The sequence below is a fragment of the Heteronotia binoei genome, chromosome 1 (genome assembly GCF_032191835.1).
Source record: "Heteronotia binoei isolate CCM8104 ecotype False Entrance Well chromosome 1, APGP_CSIRO_Hbin_v1, whole genome shotgun sequence".
Classification (NCBI taxonomy): Eukaryota; Metazoa; Chordata; class Lepidosauria; order Squamata; family Gekkonidae; genus Heteronotia; species Heteronotia binoei.
Window position 1 is genome coordinate 81,925,831 of NC_083223.1, and position 27,610 is coordinate 81,953,440.

Sequence of the window (27,610 nt, forward strand, 5' to 3'; positions counted from 1 at the left end):
TTAAGAAAGCCTAGCATGCCTCTAAAGTTTATTGAGAAGTTCCTCACTTCCTTCAGTTAAAAGTTAAACAGGCTTTGACCATTCTGATCATGCCTCTCTTTTCCCCCTTGCCCTTTACCAACTCTGTGCTTGCCTAAATATTTTAATATTCTGCATACGCCTCAAGATTGCAATCAGAATAATTTATGGAAATTATGAGCATTTACGTAATTCTGAGAGCACAATAAAGATTCGTTTGGCACAAATCATTGGGATATTTGCTTTGGCAAAGGACATCTCAGCTTTGAATAACACTGACTGCTAGATAATAATTTGGATATATTAACACCTCTGAAATAATTACACCAACAAAATCTGTTACCTGGCACAACCTGCTCCCTCTGAAAACTTTCCACAGTGAATTGTTGGCGATTTCCTACTTGGGTCAGTTTGAGTAGTTTTCGAGCAGACAATGCTTAAAATAAAAACAGTCACAAGGCAAAGGGAAAAGAACCGTATACATTTCCACAGCAGCTGCAGAGCCAGCCCCTTTGTTCTGTGATTAATTGCACAGCCCAAACGGTGTCAGTATAAATTCAGCCCAGGCAGCTGGCAGGCAGGTTGCAAACACCTCCGCACACTCTCTTACCAGTACATCTAGCTCTCAAGGTTTTGTTTACCTGCTCAGCAGGTGCCGAGAAGGGATGTTGTCCTAAATGCTGACACCAGCCAGAGGCCAAAACCATAATCAAGTATATGGAAGGATGTGCATGGTATGCGCTTTCCTCAAGGAAGAAGGAGAGATCTCTGCTTTTATCATACTTGAGGTTCGTTGCCCCGCTGAACGGAGTAAACACTGAGTACTTATTAGTCACACTAATACAAATCTCCTTTTGCACAGAGCTTTTGGTCTGGTTTTATGACCAAACAGGAGCAGGGTTTTTGGACAGGCCACATGACGTTCCACAATAATGTTCTGATTGTCCTTTTTCCTATATTCAATATGCTTCTTCAAACCCAGTGTGAAGACAGGAAAGAACATATTTCTGAACCTCTCCTGCCTCACTTTCCCTCTATACCTCCTAGCACCTGCCATTTTCTTCCACAAACACTAGCTACTTTTTGACAACTTTTTAAAAAATCATAGCAATGTTAGGGTTGCCAGTCCCCAGTTGGAGGCAGGGGATCCCCTGGGCTGGAGGCCCTCCCCCTGCTTCAGAGTTATCAGAAAATGGGGTGGGGGGGAGGAAAGGTCTCCTGGGCACTCCATTATACCCTATGGAAACCAGTTCCCATAGGAAATGATGGAGAATTGATCAGGGGCTCGGGGGGATGTTTTTTTAGGTAAAGGCACCAAATTTTTAGCATAACATCTGGTGCATCTCCTCAAAACACCCCCCAAGTTTCAAAAAGTTTGGACTGGGGGGTCCAATTCTATGAGCCCCCAAAGAAGGTGCTCCTGTCCATTATTTCCAAATGAAGGGAAGGCATTTAAAAGGTTCATAGTCCCCTTAAATGTGATGGCCAGAGCTCCCTTTGGAGTTCAATTGTGCTTGTCACAGCTTTGCTCCTGGCTCCACCCCCAAAGTCACCAGATATTTCTTGAGTTGGGCCTGGCATCCCTAAGCAATGTAGATAATACAATTCTTTTTAAAGCTAGCAAAAAGCCCTCCAGCATTGTGGGGGAGGGGGGAATGGCGGGTCCAAGAGAAAAGCTGTGAAAGCAGCTTAACATAGTGTTGTCTCTTTTGCTCTTCACAGTGAACCTATGAGGTAGTTTGCCAGGGAGAACGTTACTAGCCCAAGGCCACCCAACATGGGAGAGGTTTTCTCAGTCATGGCCAGGGCCAGCCCTAGGGCACAGGGCAGCCCAGGCAGGCTTGCTGCCCCTTGCCTCCCTGCCCCACCACCCTACCTGCCCTCTGCCACCCACCCCCACCTTTCCCCTTGGTCGTCTGCTACTCACCGCTGCTGCAACTCCAGGGCCATGCAAGCAAGTGTGGTGGCGAGAGCAGTGGTGGTGAGAGCAGGACCGCAGGGCAGCAAGAGCAGGGCAGTGACAGCAATGGCAATGAGGGTGGCAGTGAGAGTGGCAGAGAGAGCAAGGTGGCAAGAGCAGGGCAGCGAGAGTGGTGGCAGCGATGAGGGCATAGCGAGAGTGGGGTAGCAACAGCAGCAGCAAGAGCAGGGTGGGTGGAAGGGCCCAAATGTCTCCCCCCCAGTTTTTAAGGGGGGGAAAGCCCAAAGCGGCTTGGGGTGGCTTGGTGGTTTCACATGCCAAGGCACCTCGCTTGCACCCTTCTGCTTCCAGATGGTGAGGAGGCAACTAGCATATGGCTTAAAAAATTGCTACCACTTCCAAAATGGTAGCTTTTTGAGCCACTCTCCGGAGGCTGGAGTGAGTAAAGCAGGCGTGGCCAATGGTCGCTCTCCAGATGTTTTTTGCCTACAACTCCCATCAGCCCCAGCCAGCATGGCCAGTGGCTGGGCTGATGGGAGTTGTAGACAAAAAACATCTGGAGAGTGACTGTTGGCCACCCCTGGGGTGCGGTCACACCTACTATTAAAAGCGGGTGCGTAGCGCTCAAATCTGAACTGCTGAATAGTGATTCAATGCAGGGCAGTTCAGATGAGCATCCAAGAATGCGATTCATTCTGTTGTGCGTGATCAGACATCCAATACTATCGCACTCCTTTCTTGGAGCATGCGTAATCAGATGGTGATTTCTGGGAGGGAAGGGGGTCCGTTGAACATGCGCCCAACTGTTTGGAGCTGGGAAATCAAAACTTTCTTCAGAGGCAGGGGGGAAGGACGAAAGTTTCCAGAATTAACGTTGCCGATCCAAACCACGGAACTGCCAGGAATTATTTTCCTAGAAATTGGCAGTGACAATGATATCTTGAAATCCTCCACAATGAAAAAAAATAATTTTTTCCTGTTCTGAATAGTGGGATAACGTCCCCCCCCCCTCCGATCCTGTGTTGATTGGAGAAGCAGAAGCGTCACCTCAGATTCCCGGATGATCTGGCAATGCGCATGTCTGCTGGGGCTTTTTTTTTTTTTTAAGTGAGAGGCAGTATTGCGCGTGAGCTGTCCAAACAACAAAAAGCTGATCTTGTGCCGCTGTTTTGAAAAAGGGCCGGACTTTATGTGCTGTCAAATTAATGCGCCATTCATGCGTAGCAAGCCTGGATGACCCCGGATGACGCTTGATTGCCAGATGTGCATGTCTGGATGAACACATTTAATCCGTCAGCCAGACGGAGCTGTGTCGTCACTAATGGTACGTGTGACCACACCCCTGGAGTACAGGATAGGGACCAGCAGCAGATGCTGCCATTTGGAGGGCTGCAGCTAGAAGTTCCAAACAAACACACACACAACCTCTTTGCATCCGCCTTCAGACTCCTCTTCCTTATATACATCTGTAGAGCTTTTAGCAGATTCCACTCCTGCAGGTGAATTGCATATTCAAGGCTCATCCATGTTTATTAGTGGTTGTTGGTCAAAGGCTCCTTATCACTGCCAAGGTTTGTAATGCTATACATTTGTATTTTATCTTTTCCCTCTTGTATTTCTTTCTGGAGACCATGCTGTGTGGGGCCTTTTCTGAAGTAATGAAAAGAAAGGTAAGTGTTGTTGTTGCTTTTTGTACAATTCTAGATAGTAAAGGCTCTGACTACCCATCAGTAGTGATCCAGCCAGCCAATGTATATCAGCAGGAATCCCTTACCAATAGGGTTATTGAGTCACATTTACAGGCTTGCAGAAGTCCCAGGGGTATGAAATCTATGTTTGCCCTGAGGCTACAATAATAACCAGGATGCATTTCAAATATTATGTAGAGTATCTTGGGAATAGTGTTTTTTTGCTCCACATCTCATAGGGAAAATCTGTTTTGTTGCTGAGGCCAACATTTACCTCAGTAACTAAAGAAAAGAAACTTTTCCATTTCTGTTTTATCTTTATCCTTCTCTTTTATCAGGATGCAAAGGGCATTCATTTTCTTAATTCCTTTTGTTGTCTGAAATTCTATGGCTTTTTCCCTTATCACTGCCAAGGTTTGTAATGCTATACATTTGTATTTTATCTTTTCCCTCTTGTATTTCTTTCTGGAGACCATGCTGTGTGGGGCCTTTTCTGAAGGAATGAAAAGAAAGGTAAGTGTTGTTGTTGCTTTTTGTACAATTCTAGATAGTAATTGGCTTTTTTAAAAAAAGAAATGCTGGACTGTGTCTTATAAGATCCTTGTATATAAACACACACATAATCTTAGCACAATTTCATCTGTCTAAATCAGAGGTGTCAAACTCATTTGTTACGAGGGCCAGATCCAGGGTCTTTTCTGAGCAGGAATGCACAGGAACGCAGTTCCAGCTGTCTTGGTGTCAGGGTGTGTGGCCTAATATGCAAATGAATTCCTGTGTGAAACAATGGTGATATTAGGGGGTTTGGCCTAATATGCAAATGAGTTTCTGCTGGGCTTTTTCTACCAAAAACGCCCTGTCCGGATCTGACATCAATGTCACTTTGTTGGGCTGGGCTGAGCTGTGTGTGTAACACCAGGTACTGGAAGTACAGACTTTGTAAAGGACACAGGGAAACCCAATTAACAAATTATTTTTTTACTCAAAATACAAACAAAATCAATTGATTCCTAGCAGTGAAAGCAACTGATTTACTGGAGAACCCACAAAAGCCCCAATAAATGTATTTAATCATGTACAAGACTAGGTTTTTTCCCAAGGGGAAAAACATACTACTTGCTTGCAGGTCGGGTAAGAGCCCTGAATGGGCCGGTTCCGACCCCTGGGCCTTATGTTTGACACCACTGGTTTAAATCATTACCAAGCTATTGATGAAATTCAAAACTGTGTGAAGTGAGACAGATGCAGTGTTGTTGCCCTGTGTGAACAATACAGTTTCATATGCCATATTTCATGTTCTAGTCTGATGTCAGAGAGCCCAGAACCATGCTACAGTTCTGCCTGTCTTTATTCCATATTTGTAAGGATGCAAAAGGAAAGACAGAACTCGAGGCAGAACTGCTCCAGGGAGGGTTGCCAGCTCTGAGTTGGGAAATTTCTAGAGATTTGAGGGTGGAGCCCGTGGAGAGTAAAGTTTGAGGAGGGGAGGGATCTTAGCGGGATGTGAGACCACAGAGTCCACTCTCTGAAGGTGCCCTTTTATCCAGGGGGACTGGTCGCTATAGTCTGGTGGTCCACTGAAATTCCCAGAGAGCTCCTGGCCCCAATTGGAGGTTGATAATCCTAGTGCAGGCCAAGTCCTTCTATACCTTTATCATCATCTCTGAGATGTGTTGGAGAGTTACTAAGAACAGAAACTGCCCAGCACTTCTCAGCTACGATTATAAATCTCAGGACTTTCTTTGTAGAGAAAGCCCAGCAGGAACTCATTTGCACATTAAACCACACACCCCGATGCCACCATTGTTTTGCACAGGGCTTTTTGTAGAAAAAGCCCAGCAGGAACTCATTTGCATATTAGGCCACACCCCCTGACACCAAGCCAGCTGGAACTGCGTTCCTGCGTGTTCCTGCTCAAACCTCCCCTGATAAATCTGTAGAAGTACTTATTCCATGTTTAAAAAGTCAATCATTCATAAACTAGCCAATCCCACATTTGCCATGATGGCAGGTGCTGGATACAAGTTTAGTGAATACAAATATTTTAAAGAAAAACCATTTGCACTACTTGGTCTGAGTTTGGCCATGTGAAAGTATATTTCAAAACTAGGGTTGCCAGCTCTAGGTTGGGAAATACCTGGAGATTTGGGGGGTGGAACCTGAGGAGGGATTTCAGTGGGGTATAATGCCATGGAATCTACCTTCCAAAGCAGCTATTTTCTCCAGGTGAAGTGATCTCTGTCACTTGGGGACCACTTGTAATAGTAGGAAATCTCCAGGCACCATGTGGAGGTTGGCAACCCTGTATCAAAACACAGTTTTTGAATTTCCAGAAATAAAAATTGCTTCTCACCTAGAGATTCTAACCCCTCTCCCATCCACATTGTATCATACATGTGGTGGTGAACTTTTGTCATAAGTCAGCTGAGCTGGTGTGATGGTTAGGTGACTTCTGAAGCAAGGTGGCAGCAGTCCAGTTTCTGCATGGAGAAAGAATTTTTCCCCAGTTGCCATTATAGCTCTTAGAAATGGGGCATAGCTTTGCACATCCTGCTGACTGGGAAGAGGTTCCATGTGATACAGAAAAGTTGGAGGAAAGGTGGCTGAAGGAAGGGGTGCAAAAGTAGACAATACTGAGGAAGAAATTTAGAAGAGAAAGCTTTGTGGTAGGGTGGGCAGAGGAGATAGTTTCCTTTTTGCGGCAGTCTCCTCTTAAGGAGTTAATGACAGAAAGCACTCTAAAAAAATATCCCAGCATTTAAGGCTGAGGTTAGGAAGAACTAGGGCCTGTTTAAGGTATTTGTCATAAAGGTACAATTATTATCAACCTCTCTCACCAATTACTTCCTAAACAGTGGCAACAGGAGTTATGAGCATAACTCTCATTTCCCTGGAACACATTTTAAATTTGTTGACTTCTTTAGCACTAAATAATATAATATTAATTAACTGAAAAAATAATTGTTCCATTTCTTTTAATAGGAGTTACAATTGTTCTCTTTCCTTATAAACCATCAGAAATTTTGTGGCATCTCAAATACTAGTAAATTTATTGTAGCATAAATAATTTGCTGAGTTATAACAATAGATTTAATTGGGTTAGCCAGGAGTTCAAAAGGCAGTTGTAAATAGTCAGTGTTCTTATTTTGTACATTTGAGTTTTGCGTAGAGATGACACAAACTGTATCTGTTGCATTTCATGGCATTTTCACCCCACGGTTTACAATTTCTCTCCTCTATGGCTCTATCTGCTGACCAAAGATCTACTTCCACAACCTGATGAAATAGATGCTAGTCATGAAGCTCATGATACAATAAATTTGTCAAAAGTGAAGTGACATAAAACTAACATGGCTGCCCCTCTGGAATTCATGTCCAGAATTAAGTTCTTAGTTTGTGCAGCGAACTCACTAAGGCATAGCCCAGGAGTAGGGTTGCCAAGTCCAATTCAAGAAATATCTGGGGACCTTGGGGGTGGATCCAGGAGACTTTGGGGGTGGAGCCAGGAGACAGTAGGGGTGGAGCCAAGATCAAGGCTGTGACAAGTATAATTGAACTCCAAAGGGAGTTCCGGCCATCACATTTAAAGGGACGGAACACCTTTTCAATTCCTTCCTTCCATAGGAAATAATGAAGGATAGGGGGACTTTCTTTTGGGGCTCATAGAATTGGATCCCCTAGTCCAATCTTTTTGAAATTTGGGGGGTATTTTGGGGAGAGGCACTAGATGCTATACTGAAAACTTGGTGCCTCTACCCCAAAAAAACAACCCCCCCCAGAGCCCCAGATACCCACGGATCAATTCTCCATGATTTTCTATGGGAATAAATCTCCATAGGGAATAACAGAGTCCCCAGCAGACATTTCCCTCCCCTCCCCCCTCTTTCTGACGACCCTGAAGCGGGGGGAGGGCCTCCAAACCGGGGGATCCCCTGCCCCCACCTGGGGATTGGCAACCCTACCCAAGAGCTGTATGCTGGAAGAAAAGGTACTTTTGAGTTTGCATGGACAATTTCATTTTTTAAAATAGTAGTTTTGATACCTAATGAAGTAAAGTAGGTATAAAAGTTTGAATAAAGCTCTTATATTGCTAAACTCTGCCTCTATTCCATTTTTTTCCACTAGGAGCTTCTGTTGTTCCCTTGTCTGTCTTCCAAAATCTGAGTGGGGCAAGTAGCCAGTAGTAAATACATTTAATTTGCATTGAACGTTGACACTTCTGGGAGGAAAGTTCTTGTAAAAGAATTTATTTTATGCTAGTTTATTTGCATTTTTATGGAAAGAAGCTCAACAGTTATAGGGTGGGTGTGGGTTTGGGTGGGAAGAGGTTGTATCACCATACATTGAAATGGTTCAAATTAGAAGGGGAAAATATAGGGTTGCCAAGTCCAATTCAAGAAATAGCTGGGGACTTTGGGGATGGAGGATAGGGGCACCTTCTTTCGGGGCTCATAGAATTAGATCCCCTGGTCCAAACTTTTGAATCTTGGAGGGTATTCTGGGGAGAGGCACTGGATGCTATGCTGAAAATTTGGTGCCTCTACTTCAAAAAACAGCCCAGAGCTCCAGATATGCATGGATCAATTCAACATTATTCCCTATGGGAATGGGTTTTTATAGGGAATAATGGAGTGCCCAGCAGACATTTCCCTCCACCCAGCCCCCCGCTTTCTGATGACCCTAAAGCAGGGGGAGGGCCTCCAAACCTATAAGACATCTTATAGATGTTCTCTTTAAATGGGATCAATTTAGTTATTTTGATATTGTTCACCAAATTTGCTCCCATTTTTCTAATTGCAAGCTGTAACCTAAGTTCTTGGCCCACCTCGCCATGCTCTCCTTTACTATCTCATCTTGCATTTTTTGCTGCAGCAGGGTAGCATAAATCTTTTAAATCATCCTATTATTTGAGCCAGTGAGGATTTTATCAAGCAGCTTTTGATCTCTTTCAAAGCCCTGAGTCTTGTCTTTCATATATCTTGATTGTGCTTTCGTCCACCAATCTATATTTATCATTTGAGCTTTTAGTTCCTCATTATTCTTCAATTTGGTGTCTTCCTTTAATAATTCTTTATATGTCAGTATGTTTAGCCAATCTAAAAGGTTTGGTTGAGTAAATGGGTGACACCCAAGTAGGTATCTTTGCATAGTTCTGTGCCCTAATTTTCTCCCAAGTCATTAAAAGTGTTCTTCGTATGACATAATTCTTAAAATATCTATGACTTTCTGCTTTTTGATACCAGACAAATGCATGCCATCCCAGCTTCAAGTCATGGCCTTCAATTGTCAGAAACCTCTTATTTTTTAGTTCTATCCAGTCATAAGAACATAAGAGAAGCCATGTTGGATCAGGCCAATGGCCCATCCAGTCCAACACTCTGTGTCACACAGTGCCCAAAAAAAGGAGGTTCACAAGTGGGGCTAGAAGCCCTTCTACTTTGCACCACCGCCCCACCCCCCACAAGCACCAAGAATACAGAGCATCACTGTTTCAGACAGTTCCAATAATATGCTGTGGCTAATAGCCACTGATGGACCTCTGCTCCATATTTTTATCCAAACCCCTCTTGAAGCTGGCTATGCTTGTAGCCACCACCACCTCCTGTGGCAGTGAATTCCACATGTTAATCACCCTTTGGGTGAAGAACTACTTCCTTTTATCTGTTTTAACCCTACTGCTCAGCAATTTCATTGAATGCTCACGAGTTTTTGTATTGTGAGAAAGGGAGAAAAGTACTTCTTTCTCTACTTTCTCCATCTCATGCATAATCTTGTAAACTTCTATCATGTCACCCCGCAGTCGACGTTTCTCCAAGCTAAAGAGCCCCAAGCATTTTAATCTTTCTTCACAGGGAAAGTGTTCCAAAACTTTAATCATTCTAGTTGCCCTTTTCTGGACTTTTTCCAATGCTATAATATCCTTTTTTGAGGTGTGGTGACCAGAATTGTACACAGTATTCCAAATGAGACTGCACCATCGATTTATACAGGGGCATTATGATACTGGCTGATTGTCAAGCATGCGGGTTCAATGACGAGTTGAAGTTGATACAAAGACTACGTTTATTGATAGACCGATACTTTGGTAACAGGTTCTTGAGAATAATGCCAAATACACATTGATACAATAATTTTGAGGCCTACTTCAAGGGGATTCCAAAGGATGGGGTTGCGGGGTAGCATTCACACATAAATGACCATGGCGATGACGCCCTCTTCTCCTCTGGGTCCGGGGTTCTCACCCCCTTCATTGGCCATCTTTACCTTACTCATGTGCCTGGTCAGGATGGCTTCTCAGCGTGCCGGGGCCTCATCCATCATGGTGGTGGAAGTACGAGGCTGCCACTGCCTTGGGGTGACCAATAGTTGTTGGATGTGGAGAGGGGAACTCGGTCCAACTACTCTCCGGGCGTCCAGCATGTGCCACGGTGGGGTTGGTGCTCTCACCCCTTCTTCAGGTTCGGGAAGTTCACTGCTTACTGGAATCTTTTCAGCCATTCAGCTATAAAGTTGCCAGGGCGGTTAAAGTTCTTGAAAGATTACTCTCAAAATGTCAAGCATGCGGGTTCAATGACGAGTCAAAGTTGATACAAAGACTACATTTATTGATAGACCGATACTTTGGTAACAGGTTCTTGAGAGTAATGCCAAATACACATTGATACAATACTTTTAAGGCCTACTTCAAAGGGATTCCAAAGGATGGGGTTGCGGGGTAGCATTCACACATAAACTATCATAAATGTCTACATTCCCATAGTGTTATCAGGACTGTGTCCTTGCTTTCTCCAGATGTCTCTCACTCCCTTACCGGAATGTATGGGAAGGTGCTGATTACTTGGTTTCATTTCTCACTACTTCTAATTAGTAGCCATAAAGCAAGACGGGGGGAAGGGAAAGAATAACAAGCTAAGAAAGTTGGATCCTCCATGATGATTCACAGACCAGGTTAGGCAAGACCCTTACACAATCAATTATCAATGGAATTTTACCATGCTTGACACTGATTTGTTTTCAATTCCCTTCCTAATAATTCCCAGCATAGCGTTGGCCTTTTTTATTGCAACCGCACACTGTCTTGACATTTTCAGTGAGTTATCTACTATGACCCCAAGATCTCTCTCTTGGTCAGTCTCTGCCAGTTCACACCCCATCAACTTGTATTTGTAGCTGGGATTTTTGGCCCCAATGTGCATTACTTTGCATTTGGCCACACTGAACCTCATCTGCCACGTTGACGCTCACTCACCCAGTCTCAACAGATCCCTTTGGAGCGCCTCACAATCCTCTCTGGTTCTTACCACCCTAAACAATTTAGTGTCATCTGCATACTTAGCCACTTCACTGCTTACTCTCAACTCCAAATCATTAATGAACAAGTTAAAGAGCATGAGTCCCAGTACTGAGCCCTGCAGAACCCCGCTGCTTACTGTCTTCCACTGGAAAGATTGCCCATTTATGCTCACTCTCTGTTTCGTATTAATTAGCCAGTTTTTGATCCACAAGAGGACTTGTCCTTTTACTCCATGATTCTTGAGCTTACTAAGGAGGAACTTTATCAAAAGCTTTCTGGAAGTCAAGGTAAACAACATCTGTTGGGTCCCCTTTGTCCACAGGTTTGTTCACCCCCTCAAAGAATTGTAGCAGGTTAGTGAGACAAGATCTTCCCTTACAGAACCCATGCTGAGTCTTTCTCAATAACTTGTGTTCATCAATGTGCCTACTCATTCTGTCCTTGATAATGGTTTCTACCAACTTTTCTGGTATTGAAGTCAGACTGACTGGCCTGTAATTTCCCGGATCTCCTCTGGAACCCTTTTTAAAGATGAGGGTGACATTTTCTAGTCCTCAGGAATGGAGACAGATTTCAATGAAAGATTACATATTTTTGTCAGGAGATCCAGAAGTTCACCTTTGAGTTCTTTCAGAACTCTTGGATGTATGCCATCCAGACCTGGTGACTTATTAGTTTTTAATTCATCTATCAGTTGTAGGATATCCTCTCTTGTCACCTCAATCTGACTCAGGTCTTTCAACACCTCTTCCAAAATTAGTGGTTCTGGAGTGGGCAAACACTTCTCATCTTCCACAATGAAGACAGAGACAAAAAATGTATTCAGCTTCTCAGCCATTACCCTGTCCTCCTTCAGTAATCCTTTTACCACTTGGTCATCCAAGGATCCCACTGCCTCCCTGGCTGGTTTCCTGCTTCTAATATATTTGAAGAAATTTTTATTGCTGGTCTTTATGTTTTTTGCAATATGCTTCTCATGGGCCCTTTATGCCTGCCTGATCACAGTCTTGCATTTGATTTGCCACAGCCTGTGTTCCCTTTTATTAATCTCACTTGGACTAGCTTTCCACCACTTAAAGGAACCGTTCTGACCTTTTACAGCTTCTGTAACTTTGTTTGTTAACCATGCAGGCCTTTTCTTATACCTATTTGTGCCTTTCTTTGGTATATATTTTATCTGAGCTTCTAGGATTGTAGTTTTAAATAGCCTCCAAGCTTCCCCAAGGGTTTTGACTGCATTTACCTTTCCTTTCAGTTTCTTCTTCACATGCCTCCTCATCTCAGATAATTTACCCCTTTTAAAATTCAAAGTGGTTGTGCTGGTCTTTTGGGGCAACTCCCTATTTATACAAATGGTGAAATCAATAATGTTATGGTCACTGCTCCTAAGTGGTGCAATCACTTTTACATCTCTCACCAGGTCTTGGGCATTACTTAGGACCAAATCCAGGATCACCCCTTCCCTGGTAGGTTCAGAGACCATCTGCTCCATAGCACAGTCATTGATAGCATCTCGAAATTCAATCTCTTTCTCTCGACCAGAACACATATTGACCCATTTAACCAAAACCATTATGCATTTAACCAAACCATTATGCATGCTTTATAATATAGTTCCCAGTCTGGAACTGCAAATCCAGCTCTATCTTTGGCATCTTGTAGGGCTTTTAATTTGATTCTAGGTCTTTTCCCCTGCCATATAAATTTGCTTGTTCTCCTATTGAGATCATGAAATACGGATTGCTTTGATGGAATTGGAATGGTCTGGAATAGGAAGAGGAGCCTGGGTAAGATATTCATTTTAATTGCTGCTATATGGCCCATCATTGACAGTTGCAAGGTCTTCCAGTTATCCAAATCTCTATCAATTTCTTTGAACAGCTTCACATAATTGTCTTCCCATAACATAACGAATTGCATTTGTTAGATAGAATTATCCCTAAGTATTTAACTTTCCTTTCTATTTGAAAGTCTGTTTCATGACTTAGTTCTTCTATTTGAGGTTTTGTCATATTCTTCACCAGCATTTTTTTTTATAATTAACTTTCATTCCTGCTGTATCACCAGAATTCTGATTGATTCCAGTGGGCCATCTAGAATGAATACCAAATCATTGGCAAAATCTTGCAGCTTATATTCCTCCCCTCTCACTTTTTTTCCCTTTATTTTTTGTCGCCTCTGATTTCTATATTAAGAGCCTCCAATGAATATATGAAGAGTAGTGGGGATAAAGGACAGCCTTGGCGAATTCCTTTTTCGATTTTAATATACTTTGTCAACTCTCCATTTATAATTACTTTTGATTTCTGAGTTGTGTATATTGCCTGTACATTCTTTGTAAAGCTCTCTTCTCCAATTACATCTTTCAATTACTCTGTAATATTCTGCCAATTCACATTATCATATCCATTTTTTGGTGCTCATCTATCTGTCCACATGACATCTTCATAACAGTTCATCTGCAGTCTGCATTCTATATGAGACAGGACCTGTGACTTCCATGGTTTTAGATGGAACCCATAGGGAATTGTTTCCATAGTTCAGAGCCTGTACTGGTTCCTCAGGAGAAAAGGTATACAGATTCTTAGATGTCAAAGCAAATCTTGGTGGGGGATACTCCTTGTTTTTGAGGCTTTTGCCTGCCACCAGCCAGCTGGCCAGTGGGAGAAACCCTACCCCCAAGCAGTGATGTCATCATGCAATGTGTAAACCACATGGCAACAGTGGATTTTGAGCAAAACTCTGTGGTTTGATGCCAATTGTCCAAAAGTCAGAGCATTGCCCCTGACATTACTGATGTGATTAAGTCACTTCTGGGTTATATCAGTGCATCATGTGACATCCTACCCATTCCTGGAATGCCCCCAATTCCCCCCCCCCAATGTGGCAAGGGGACCTGGCAACCCTATTTCCAGGCTTTACCTGGAAAACCTCCATTCTTCTCACATCAATCATCTTGTGAAGGGGATAAGGCTGAAAGAAGGTGACTGGCCTAGTGTATTGAAGAGAAGGAATGAATGGGAATTTGAATCTACTCTAACCACTACACCACACTGGCTCTTGTATATACATTTAGAAGTTGCATAGAAATTAGGTTCTGTTTGTGTCTTTCGCTAATGCTGAGCATGTGACTTGGCAACCCTAAATGAAGGCCAGGAAATGTGGAGGTAGGGCAGGCTGTCAAAAAGGAGGCACAGGTATATATGCTCACAGGGTTCATTATTATTTCATTTTTCATATATGCCATTTTTGAGACTTCTTGTGACTTCTTCTATTTTCTTGATGAGCCATCAGGTTGACTTTGAGGAAGCTGAAGATAAAATGGGCAAATCTGATTTATCTGATCTCAATTTGTGTCAGCTTCTCCTGACTTAGAATTAACAATGGATCAGACACATAACCTTAGCTAGTAGCATCATTATTTTTCCTTGGATTGTGATGGGGTGGAGGAAATGTATGTACTGAGTAGATTCATTGATATAGCATCCATATATGTCTGTATCCAGAAAGGTGATGGCACATTTTGGTCAATTAATACACAACTTCATAGACTAACTGAAAACAGATTCTAGGGCTAAAAGTAAGCTCTAATCTGTGTTTTCAGTAAAGGGGCGGGGTAGTTGGTTTTGAATAGGGTTTATATGGGATGTATACTGGCAACCATTTACCAAGCGCTTATGTATTACAGTAGGTATACAACTTTATAAGCTGGTCATCTAGTGTCCCATAACCTTCGACCCCAGATCTCTGATGAGGGAGCAGGGTGGTATGGGAAAATTCTCCCTGCCAATTGATAGGAAAATAAAATTAATTGATTTACCAAGTGGTTACATGCACACCATGGTTAATAAGTGTTCATTTATCTATTAACTCATCTATGTACAGAATAATGAAGGATCCAGATGCTACACATAAAATAAGAGCAAAGAATGCAGTATTGTCTACCATAGTAGCCTGTCCCAACAGCACTTTTTCTATTTGAGTTGTTTTATAGCTTTGGCTTCTTGAGAACTTTGTGACAAACATGTTTAGACAGGCAAACTTATATCTGACAGCCTCAATATCTCCTGAGCTGAGCTGAACCTCAGATGGGCTCATCTCACCTTCACTATTCAATGCCTGATTCAGGCAGCAAAACTAAAGCAAAACTCTTCCACACAGAAATAATAACACAGCAAAATTTATCCCAGATCAGGGCACTTGCTTTTTAAATTTACTTGGTTTTTCTGCGTATGTGCTCTCCACACACAAAACGCATATTTAAAAAATAATTACTATGAAAAAATGGCATACAAAACCGCAATTCCTGCAAACCTATGGAAAAACATCCATAAAGAAGAAGATATTGAAGATATTGGATTTATATCCCGTCCTCCACTCCGAAGAGTCTCAGAGCGGCTCACAATCTCCTTTACCTTCCTCCCCCACAACAGACACCCTGTGAGGTGGGTGGGGCTGGAGAGGGCTCTCACAGCAGCTGTCCTTTCAAGGACAACCTCTGCCAGAGCTATGGCTGACCCAAGGCCATGCTAGCAGGTGCAAGTGGAGGAGTGGGGAATCAAACCCGGTTCTCCCAGGTAAGAGTCCACACACTTAACCACTACACCAAAGAAAGTGATGCAAATTAAGACAGATATAGATGAGCACCAAAAAAGAAAAGAAAACCACTGTGTTTGTTTCTGTATGGCTGTTGTGTTCATTCATCATTTAAATATATGGTGGTATTTGAATGATGAAGTAGGTATCATCTACTGCGGTAGGTTAAGGTATGCTGTCTGTATCAGAGGTCTCCAATGTGGTGCCTATGGGTACCATAGGTGCCTGTTAAAACCTTTCCTGGTGCCCACTAAGTGTTATAGAAAGTGGGTGGAACTCTTGTCAAGCAGGGATTTTGATTGTCATGGAAGATCTGGTTGGCTATGCAAATTAAAATAACAGTGTTTTAGTGGCAGCTTCCACTACAGAATTTGTTTTACTCTCCCTCATCCCTTTTTTCTAGTGCATTTTAACACCTTCCTTCTCCACTGCACTTGGGCTTCCATGCATGTGTGGCTCCACCTTGTGTAGCAGTCATTTTGTGATTTTCTTCCCCTCCCATGGCAGCCATTTTATAGTTGTGTCCAACCCCTATGTCAGAATTCCTAAGGTGGCCACAGGCTCCAACGATTTATATGTGTGAAAAGTAGCTAACAAACACTGAAACTGTCATGAGTAACCTTAACTGCCTTCCAAACAATCAGCTCTTTGCTTGTAATGGGTGACTGAAATGTGAACCTAGCTGCTGTGTGCTTCAGCATCTGTACACTGTTTCTACATGGCTTCCAGGTTCCTAGATCTATAAAGTAGATCATGGTTATTGAAAGTCACCTGTTTTCTCTCATTTACAACACATATCCAATCCCCAAAGTTGGCAAGAATTCAGTCATATACCTTGAATATCATTTTCTGGGCACTGTAAATGATACATGAAGTAGACAACTCTTAATTTCAAAGAAGAAAGCCAATAGGGTTGCCAATCCCCAGGTGGGGACAGGGGATCCCCCAGTTTGAAGGCCCTCCACTTCAGGTTCATCAGAAAGCAGTGGGGAGGGGAGGGAAATGTCTATTGGGCATTCCATTATTCCCTATGGAGACTGATTCCCATAGGGTATAATGGAGAATTTATTCATGGGTATCCGGGGCTCTAGGGATCTGTTTTTTGAGTTGAAGGCACCAAATTTGCAGCATAGTATCCAATGCCTCTCCTCAAAACATCCTCTAAGTTTCAAAAGACCAGGGGGTCCAATTCTATGATTCCCCCAAAGAAGGTGCCTCTATCCATTATTTCCAATGGAGGGAAGGCATTTAAAAGGTGTGCGGTCCCTTTAAATGTGATGGCCAGACCTCCCTTTGGAGTTCCATTATGCTTGTCACAACCTTGCTCCTGGCTCCAGATATTTCTTGAATTGGACTTGGCAACCCTAGCCAATAATGATATTCTGTTGCATGCCACTGAAAAGTACATCTTAATCCCTGAACCTTATATGTATTTTACAGAAAGTACCCATTTAATCCTAAAATCTTATTTTCCCCCTTTGTGCTTCATATTTCAGAGGGTGTATGTTTTGAGTAAAGCAAATAGCTTTACCAGGCCAGAAAAACCAAATTGTGTTATCCCCTGTTTTACCATCAATATACACTGACAGTAGGAAAGATACAAACATGTAGGGTTATGAGATGTGCTATGTTATTTCCTTCCCTATCTATGATTATGCTTTAATTGCCTATTTAGAAAATCCTATTACATTTTTCCTTTTCATGTAAAAAATACCCATTGCTGTTAGCAAATATGAATATAGTCGTCTGGTTCCAGCTGCAAGATCTGCAAGATCATTTTATTGCAGCGCAAGAGATGTTGATTAACCTCCAAATGATTTTTTTTGCAGTGTCTGCTGGGTTTATCTAAAATTTGCAGAATCGCTGCAGGCAGAGTTTGCCACAAAGAAATGAATGCACTTTGCTCTTGTTGTTATAATTTAATCTTTGAAAACCTAATTATTTTTGCTTATTTAATACTTCATAAAATCACTCTGTCCTAGTTGCAAAACAAGGGGGAGAACTCTCTGGAGTCTTTTGTTCTGGTTCTCCATCAACAATGTGTGTGTGTGTGTGTGGGGGGGGAGTTAGTATGTGCTACCCCCCCAACATTACTTGTGCAGTCTGTCGTGGAAATTGCTCATGAGCCTGCAGAGAGCATCATAGAAATTGCTGTAATAAAATGACTCTAATAATAGTTGAGCAAGCTTTGCGCTCAACTGAAATTGACACATTAATGTCAAGATGGATGCTGCAGCTCCAACCTAGTCCTGTATGCTGATCACATACATTTCCAGAAGCACTAGGCTGTATTCACACCTACTGCTTGAAATCAATGTAACTGTGCCTCTCAGTGTCTTCTTCTGCTGTGTTAATTTTAGTGTTCCCTAAGTCCAGGTCTGCAACAGTCACAAAGACTTAACTGTTCCCATTCCTTCCTTAAAAAACAAAATATACCATTCTGTAGACTTCTTGTTAACCCTCTGTTTCACCTTGTGAGGTGTAAGTGTGCTTAGGGTGGCAAATTTTTAAAATGGTCCTTCTAGCAGTCCTTTTAATATCAGTTTGATCTGAAGCAATTGTCAGATGATGTTATTTAACTCCATACGGTTAAAAGCTTTGGTGGCATAGTAAACATCTATTAAAGGGGCATTTGACAACCTTAAGACCTACCTAGCATCTGCCCAAACCAATCTGTTGTCCACCTTGCAAAGGTGATTCTAATCTGTTCACCTTTCAAATACTGCGTATCCTAGTCTGTCCATTGATGGTTCAAGGGTGGTCAAACTTGCTTAACATAAGAGCCACATAGAGTAAATGTCAGATGTTTGAGAGCTGCAAGACATGAATGCCAGATGTTTGCGAGCAGGAAGGAAGGAAGGAAAATAGATTGGGAAGGGAGGAAAGAAAGCAACTTTAACTTTAAATGCGTTCTCCAAGGCACTAGCTGGTTTGGCTTGAATAAGTGATTTAAAGAGAAAAATGCCTTCTCCAAGCTGGTTGATGGGGTGGTGGGGGCTTTGAGAGCCACACAATGTGTCTGAAAGAGCCATATTCAGCTCCCAAGCCACAGTTTGGCCACCCCGGTCCAGTTCATATAAGGTAATCAGCTCTGATGCTGTACAGAATTTAGTGTTGCCAACTGTTTGGAGGACACAGATGTCCTTTCCTTCTTATAGAGGCTTAATTGCAAGGTAATATTATTTACCTTCATTACATGGGAAGCTTCAACTGCCCACCCTCAAATAATAAGCCTCTATTAAAGGGATAGGACATTTTTCTGTTGCCTGTTGGCAACCGATAGCAGCATCCCTGAGAGAAGTTGTAAACTCTAAAATGCTGAATTCAATGTAGGAGGTCCCTGTGCGGACACTACCCATTAGATAGCATTCTAATTAGAACTGATGAGACACTATTAGAGATTTCTTGATGGTTTCCTCACTGCAAACGTTTAGCCCCTCCCTCTTGAAAATAAAGAATGGTATATACAGAATAGTAGAAGGGAAGACCACGTTCCTTTTAGTCTCTGTTTCAGCTAAGAGTCAAAGAGGTGTTTTCAACAGACGTTAGGTTTCTAGAAGATATTTTCGCCCAGTAAGTTTTGATAGCAATGAGTAGCTAATGATACATCTCACATGTTTAGGAAGGAGCTGGAAAGAAACAATTAGCTGCCTGAAAGCACCAAGTAAAGCAGAAGTTTATTTTTGCGACTGGCTAGGGAGCTTTTCCAAGAGTAGATGCTGTTTTAAGACCTCTCTGGGTGTTTGCATGCTCCCACTGCATATTTGTAAATAAATGAATATTACTGTTGCAGAGTTGTTCTCCACCAGATAGTAACCAGCCCTATGGACCCTCTAGGCAATTAGTCTGGGGCCAATGGGACAAAACTCTTTTAAAAAATAGGATAGAGTACAATGCTACCCTCAACAGATTTCCATTACCTCCCAACCACCAGCGCAAAGAGACCCTCCTCCAATTAATTCAATACTATTCAGATGCTGCAAAGCAAGAGAGAATGAGGAGAATTTTGTCCTTTCCCCAGTACCTGCCGGGCCTGCCACTAGGTGAAATAGGCAATCACCTAGGGCATCAGCCTTTTGGGGGGTGTATGCTGAATTGGACACACATTTTCCCCACAATTCATGTTTTTGAAAACTGGTTATCAGTGCGGGGGCAGGGGGGGGGGGCGGGAACCAGAAGTTAGCCTTGCCTATGGTGCCAGATAGTCTAGGGCCGGCCCTGACTACTTGGCATGAAAGTTGGCAGTGTCCCAGTCTTCCTGTGGCCTTAGAATTGCTAGCTCCCTGGGGGGGCGGGGGGGGGGGGGAGAAATGCCTTGTCCTTTTTAATAGAGGCTCGGTGCGCTGTTATTTGCTAGATAATGTTATTTACCTCCATGCCATGAAAAGCTTCAGCTGCCTGTTTCCACACATTAAGCCTCTCTTAAAAGGGCAGGACATTTTTTCACCTCCAAGCCTGTTGGCCGTTCTACTTGGGGCTCATCTGAGACTGCTTTCTGAGCTGTGACTCTCTTATCTTACCTGTACACTGCTCTCTATTGTCTCTCCTTCTGCCAAGCTGGCCTGTGAAAAGGAGGCCATACTTTCTTTCTGGCTTAGAGTCCTTTTTTAGGGTTGCCAGCCAATACTCCTTCTAAACTGTGGAGTCTTGTAAGCAAAAATTCTACTTTGTGAGCTACGGGCACTAAAGTCATGAGCTACTGCATGTTAGTGTGCTCTGGGGCCAGTTTTCCTGAGCTAAGACAAAAATGTGTGAGTTGGAGGCTAAAAAACTGTGAGCTAGCTCTCACTAACTCAGTTTAGAGGGAACACCAGCTGCCCAGAGGAAAAAAATGCCCTATACCTTGAATAGAGGTTTAATAGGATGTTATTTGCCAGGTGATGCTATTATCTCCATGCCATGAAAACTATTCTGTTCCACACAGTAAACCTCTATTAAAATGGCAGGACATTTTTCACAAGGCCTGTTAGAAGTCCCTGCAATGAAGAGGGAGACTTGGATTAGAGTCAGTTTTTCTAATGCAATTCTATAGCGGGCTATCATTTTACTGTTTTTCAGGTATGCATTTCTTCCTGACCCTTCTTCTGATTGCAGAGGAGTGGTATAGAACTCCTCAGTAGGCATTGCCTGCATACACTTGTGCAAATCATTACCTCTCATCTCCTGTTTGCCCTGTAAAATGGAAATAATAATGACCTACATTAGAGGACAGTTATAAAGAAAAAAGGATTGTACAGGATTCTGCACAATAAATGTGCTATTAAGAGCCCTGTACTGGAGGCTGCATTTAATGGTTTCTTTGTTTTCACGTTGGTATTCTTTCTGACCTTGAAGCTATATTCCAATATAGGCTGAAAAGTACAGGTCGTTTCTAAAATTTCAACTTTTTCAGTTTATTCTGTGTAACAATATGAAAAGACTAGGGCAGGGGAGGAAATTGGCACTGTGCCTTGAACTTTATTAGATGTAGTGGAAACCTTTGGAAATTCCTTTAGCTCTCCAGGGGAAGGTCTTTTTTTAAATCTTAATCTTTCCTCACTGTCATGTTATTAATATGGCTGTATTCTTGGCCAATGGAATAGATAATAGCTTTGCAGCTCTTTGTGCCTCTGGAATTACTAAAATCACTCTGTTATGGTGATATATGTTGTCTTGGATCCCACCATGCTATAGTGGAAATGAAGTTTTACTTTTGGTAGAGACTGCACTAGAGATTGATCAAGAGCGTCTGTAAGGTCCAGCAGTTATTTTTCATCTCCAAAGGCAAAAGACTAATTGATGCACTCATTACTGACTAATTAGGAGGTGTGATATAATATATTTGAAGAAAGCCATTAATGGGGGTTTTTTTGGTGGTGGAGGAGGGAATATACTTAATGAAGCACTTTCCCCAAGCAGTCCTTGTTCTTCTGTCGTGTTTACCAATTTTAGCATCAATAAGACTTTCTACAATTTATCTAGTACCAAAATCAGGCTGACAAGTCTATGATTTCTTAGATCTCATCTGAATCCCTCTTTTAAAAAACTAATATTGCTTTGACTACTCAACAATCATCTTCTAAGGAAGCTAAATTTAATGTTAGATATTTTTGTTGACCATTCAGCAGTTTCATATTTTCTTTTATGAATTTTCTTGTGAATGCTGTCTGACCCTGGTGATGTAAATTTACAACTTGTCAATTAGCTCTAAAATATCACCCTTTCCCACATCTGCTTGATGTAGCTCCTTTGATGTCTATGCCAATGGTTCAGATATGGAATTTTCTTCAGTATCTTCCGCAGAGAAGTCTGATGCAAATAATTCATTTTGCTTTTCTCCAGTATTCCTTAGTTCTTTCCCACTTTTGTCATCTAGTGGTCATACCATTTCAGCATTTCATACTGAAATATTTGGTTTTATGCTTCTAGCAATTAACTCCTCTTATCAAGAAACTCTAATTTATCTAGAGCAGGGGTGGCCAAACTCTGGCTCGGGAGAATGCATTTTAAATTAAAGTTGCTTTCTTCCCACCTCTCCCTCCACCATCTATTTGCCTTCCTTCCTTCCTTTCAACATAAGAGAAGCCATGTTGGATCAGGCCAATGGCCCATCCACTCCAACATTATGTGTCACACAGTGGCCAAAAAACTCAGGTGCAATCAGGATGTCCATCAGTGGGGCCAGGACATTAGAAGCCCTCCCATTGCCCCCCCCCCCCAAGCACCAAGAATACAGAGCTTCACTGCCACAGCCAGAGAGTTTCATCAACACCTACAATGGCTAATAGCCACTTGTGGACCTCTTCTCCATATGTTTATTCAATCCCATCTTGAAGCTTCCTTCCCTCTCTCAAGCATCTGATGTTCATGTCTTGTGGCTTTCTAACATTTGACATTTATTTTATGTGGCTCTTATATTAAGCAAGTTTGGACACCCCTGCTCTAGAGATGATGATGGTGATGATGATGATTATTTCACCTCATCCCAGCCAATGACAGGCTCTAGGCAATGTACAACAAAAGGTACACATAAAATCAATAAAACCAGTAATTTAAAACAGTTATCACCCCCCCCCTTTGGATAAACACTTTTGATAAAAATCTGTTCGCTGTTTATTACTTCCATGATTTCACTACTTAAAAACTCTGACATAAGAACATATGAAAAGCCCTGTTGGACCACACCAGTGAACCATCTACTCTAGCATACTGTCTCACACAGTATTCTGTCTCACACAACTATTCTGGAGGGTCATTGCACTAGTATTCAGAGGTTTACTGACTCTGAACATGGAAGTTCCCATTAGTCACTATGGTTAATATCTACTGTTAGGCCTATTATCCATAAATCTTTACCCCTCTCCCCTTTAAAGCTATCTATGCCTATGGCCATCATTACATCTTTTGGCAGTGAATTGCACATTTTCATCATTCACTGTATAAATATTTCCTTTTGTCTGTTCTGATTCTACTGCCCATCAACTTCATTAGATCCCCTCAAGTTCTAGTATTTTGGGAGAGGAAGAAAAAGTTCTGTGTGTCTACTTTTTCTATTTTTGTGCATAATTTTATAAACCTCTATCATGTCTCCCCCCACTTAGTAATTTACTTTCTAAATTGAGAAGTCCCAGACCCTTCTGCCTTTTATCATGGGGAAAGTGATCCAACTTTTAATCATCTTGATTGCCCTCTTCTGTACTTTCTCCAACACTGCAATGTCCTTTTTGAGATACACTGAATACAATTGCACACAGTATTCCAAATTGGGCCACACTATAGACCTATAAAGAGGCATTATGATATTGGCCATTTTATTTTTAATTGCTTTCTTTATAATCTCCAGCATAGAATGTGCCTTTTTGCTGCTATGGCACACTGGTTTGACACTTTCATGGAGGTGTCTGCTATGACATCAGGATCTCTTTCCTTCTCAGTCTCAGCAAGTTCATACCCTCCTTAGCATATCCTTGAAGTTGATTTTTTTTGTTGTAATGTGTATCACTTTACAGTTATGTCCACTGAACCTCAGTTGCCATATTGTTGCCTGCTCACCCAATTTGTGGAGAATCTCCTGGAGCTCTTTGAAGTTGGCCATAGTTGTCACTATCCTGAATGATTTTGCATCATCTACCATCTTGGCAACTATATTGCTCATGCCCAGTTCCAGATCATCTAGGACTAAATTAAATATCACCAGCCCCAATACCAACCCTTGTGGCATCCTCTCAGTCCTGAAGAAATTTCCTCTTCTGAAATTAAATGTGACTTCACTGGCATCTCACTCAAAGTATGTTGGATTTAATAGTGTTGTGGTCATTTTATTTGTGGGCACTTCAACATTTCCATCTCTAACCAGATCCTGGGCACCACTTGTTAGCAGTCAGACCCCTCTTCCCTCTGAGGGACAGTTTATAAGCACCTTTATAAAATATCATCCCAAATATCATAAATGCAATGCATTGCCTGTCCCAAAGTGACACAAAAATGGATGCCAGCTAGAGACAAGCTGGAACTTAGCCTAGAATTATGCTAAAGAGTGGCTGGCTAGCTAACGACACTCTCAACACCCCGAAGAGACTCCTTATTTAGGAACAATGGGTCTCCCAAGAACATATTTCCTCTCATTGGACTAATCCCAACAAACATCTAGTTTGTTAAATATTTACACTAATCACCACTGTTCACCAAATCTGGTAACTTTTCCCATCTGGTACTTTCAGGGTAATCAAGAATCATTTGCACCTACAATCCACCTCAGAAAATCCCATCAAGCACCTCCCAAGTTATTGTCTATCTCCAAAACCCCCATCAAGTTATTGTTCGGGGGCAAGTACATCACCCTGTCCCAGGTAGCATTTTGCCCTATATCTGGAGTACCCAGCTGCCAGTGTGTGTGTGTGTGTGTTCTTGGAGACTGGTAACTGTAACCTTCCCTGAAATTGCTCTCTGTCTCTCCTCCCTGGTTGCTTCTTAGTTAGCCTTGTGTGTGTGCTTTCAGTGTGTTTTGTAACCATGTTTGACTTTTGTAGACTTCATTTTCAATAAAATCCTTCAACCTGCTTTATTTTGAGAGTTTTCTTAGGGGGAGAAACCCATAAAAATTGGTGGAGAATCCCAGTTACCCCCTCTCATTCTGTCTCCTTAAGCATATTCCCTCAACTAATTAGTAGACTGCCTATTTGGGTAACACATTCAGAAATAAATCAAGGGTGATCTGCTTCCTTGTTGACCCCATAACTTTTTCTAAATCAGAATAATCATCACTGTTCTACTGTCTTTCTGATATTCCTTGCGTTTTCTTTTGCCGGACACTCTAGCTTATTTTAGCTTTGAGGTATCAAGTAATTAAATGTGAACACTTACATTTTATCCCTTCTTCATATATCCTTTTTTTAATTGCATGTGAATATTGCTATTGTACTTCGGCTAATTGATTTGGCTGTCCATTGTCTCTGCATGAGCATTATCTATTTCTATCCCATACTCAGTGTGAGGGCATAACATTCAGGTCTTTCTCCCCAAAGGAATGAGTTATCCCAAACCAGCTTCTCATCTCTTGTCATCCTTTGCCTGAAGGGCTTGCAGCTTAAATTAAACATATTTCCAGTTCAGACATGAAAGTGCAGTCTCAAAATTGCTTTTCGTCTTTTTTTCTGTATTTTTTTAAAATAAGCATTCATGGAAGTATGTATTGAAAGAGCAAGCTAAATGAAGGGGCAATATAATGATAAAAAAATATCTGTCAGGAAAAAAAATAGTCTATATTAATGTTATGGTTCTGGATGTTTGTACGTAAAAGCTCCCAGTAATTTGATGCTTTGCATATTATGTCCAATTTTCAATTTTAAAAATCCATATTTTAAAAAGTATAAAGTAAAAAAAACCCTATAACTGATTTAGGGTTGCCAAGTCTAATTCAAGAAATATCTGGGTACTTTGGGGGTGGAGCCAGGAGACTTTGGGGGTGGAGCCAGGAGACATTGGGAGGGGAGCCAGAAGCAAGGTTTTGACAAGCATAATTGAACTCCAAAGGGAGTTCTGGCCATCACATTTAAAGGGACTGCACACCTTTTAAATGTCTTCCATAGGAAATAATGAAGGACGGGGCACCTTCTTTTGGGGCACATCGAACTGGACCCCCTGGTCCAATCTTTTTGAAACTTGGAGGGTATTTTGGGGAGTGGCACCAGATGCTACACTGCAAATTTGGTGCTTCTACTTCAAAAAACAGCCCCCTCAGAGCCCGAGATACCCATAGATCAATTCTCCATTATTTCCTATGGGAATACATCTCCATAGGGAATAATAGAGTTCCCTGCAGACATTTCCCTCCCCTCTCCCCGCTTTCTGATTAACCTAAAGCGGGGGAGGGCCTGCAAACCGTGGGATCCCCTGCCCCCATCTGGGGATTAGAATAGAATACAATCTGAGAGAGGTCACTATAATGGATTACACAACAAAAAATGCAAGCTAGTGACCAATTTACTAAGAAGTATATAGAAATCAGTCCAAATGTCCAAGAAATCAGTCCAAATGCGCAAGAAGCCACATACTGAGCTGTAGCCGATGTGAAATTGCTGCTGGAGACACTCTGCGTCCCTCGTTTTTGAAAATTGTGTAAAGAATCTATATAATTGAATCAATATTGGTTCCAGGTCTGATGAAGACTGGAAAGAAAGAAGTACTTAATCGATTGGCTTGTCACCACACTACTTTGGGAACTGAATATACATGTTTTGGACATTTGGACTGATTTCTATATACTTCTTAGTAAATTGGTCACTAGCTTGCATTTTTTGTTGTGTAACCCACCTGGGGATTGGCAACCTTAAATCAATTCCTTATTAGTCATTCAGATAACCCAGTAGTATACAAGTTTAAAAATTCATTCCGGTAACCCAGAAATATAAAAGTTTAAGACTATCCCCTGATTGAGTCTCCATGCCACAATAATTCTTGCTTAATTCATTGGTCTTATTCAAGATAAACCATAATTGCTTTAAACTGCAATTTTTAAGACTGCCAGGTATATACAACAGAGCACAGTTTGTCCATAAACTCTTGTTAATCTGTTTCTTGTCTCCTTTGCCATCTGCAAGCAGAACCCTAGGTGCCATCCTGAATCCTCTTCTATTGGCATAATCTGTTGGCTCATGGTTAACTGCAATAAATGGGCAGAGAATTAGTGGGTAAGTGTGGCCTCCTTAATGTCATCTGGTTGCTCACTGGCTTCCTTTTCCTACTTCCGCCTAACCACTTTACAGCATTCTGTAAAAGTTTTTACTCTTAATAGCCACAATAGATCCTTGCAGCTTTCCTCCCTATTCTCATTTGTCCCTTCACTACATTCCCTAATTTTGTTTTCTCTTAGTATAGAAAAGCTTTGAAGAAAAAATGCACACACACATACACAAACACACACAAAATCATGGACATGCCATTAAGCCACTCTCTCTTGACATCTGAAGAGGGCTTGAAAGAGAAGCTGTCTTTATGATGAAGAATGCAAGGTTGAACTTATTTATGAACAGCTTTTAATTGTGACAGTGTTTTATTTTATGATGAAGCATTCAGAGTCTAGGGGTGTGCAAAGAGCATTCCAGCCCAAATTTCCTGCCTCTCAGACAGGCAGACAGGCTGACTTTTGGACTTCTGGAAACCAAAAGAGTTAGAGAGTATGCTTTAAAAATTACGATGCCAGACTGCTGAACTTAATTCACAAGTCCAGAACAATGGACCCTATGCCTCCCCCCCAGCTAATAGGGACACAGTCTTATCTCACTCCAGGAGTTCAAATGCATTCCCAAGTATTTCCCCTTTGCACTAAACAAGCAGATTACAATATGCATTGTACCGCTGCATCCTTTACAAGCATTTACAGCCTTTAATTTGATACCTTTGGGGCCCTAAATTGGCCTAATTACAGCCTCCATCTTTAAAAATGGATTTCCAACCCTGACCAGACCCGTAGCCACAGGGGCCCTGCCCCCCCCCCATCCAACCCCCCTCAGACCCTTATGGCTCCTCCTTTCCCCGGCCTCTGCTTTCTGCACTGCCACTTTTCTCCCCGGAGCTCTGGTGCCCCCCCTTTGCACAGCACCTCCAATTTGGTTT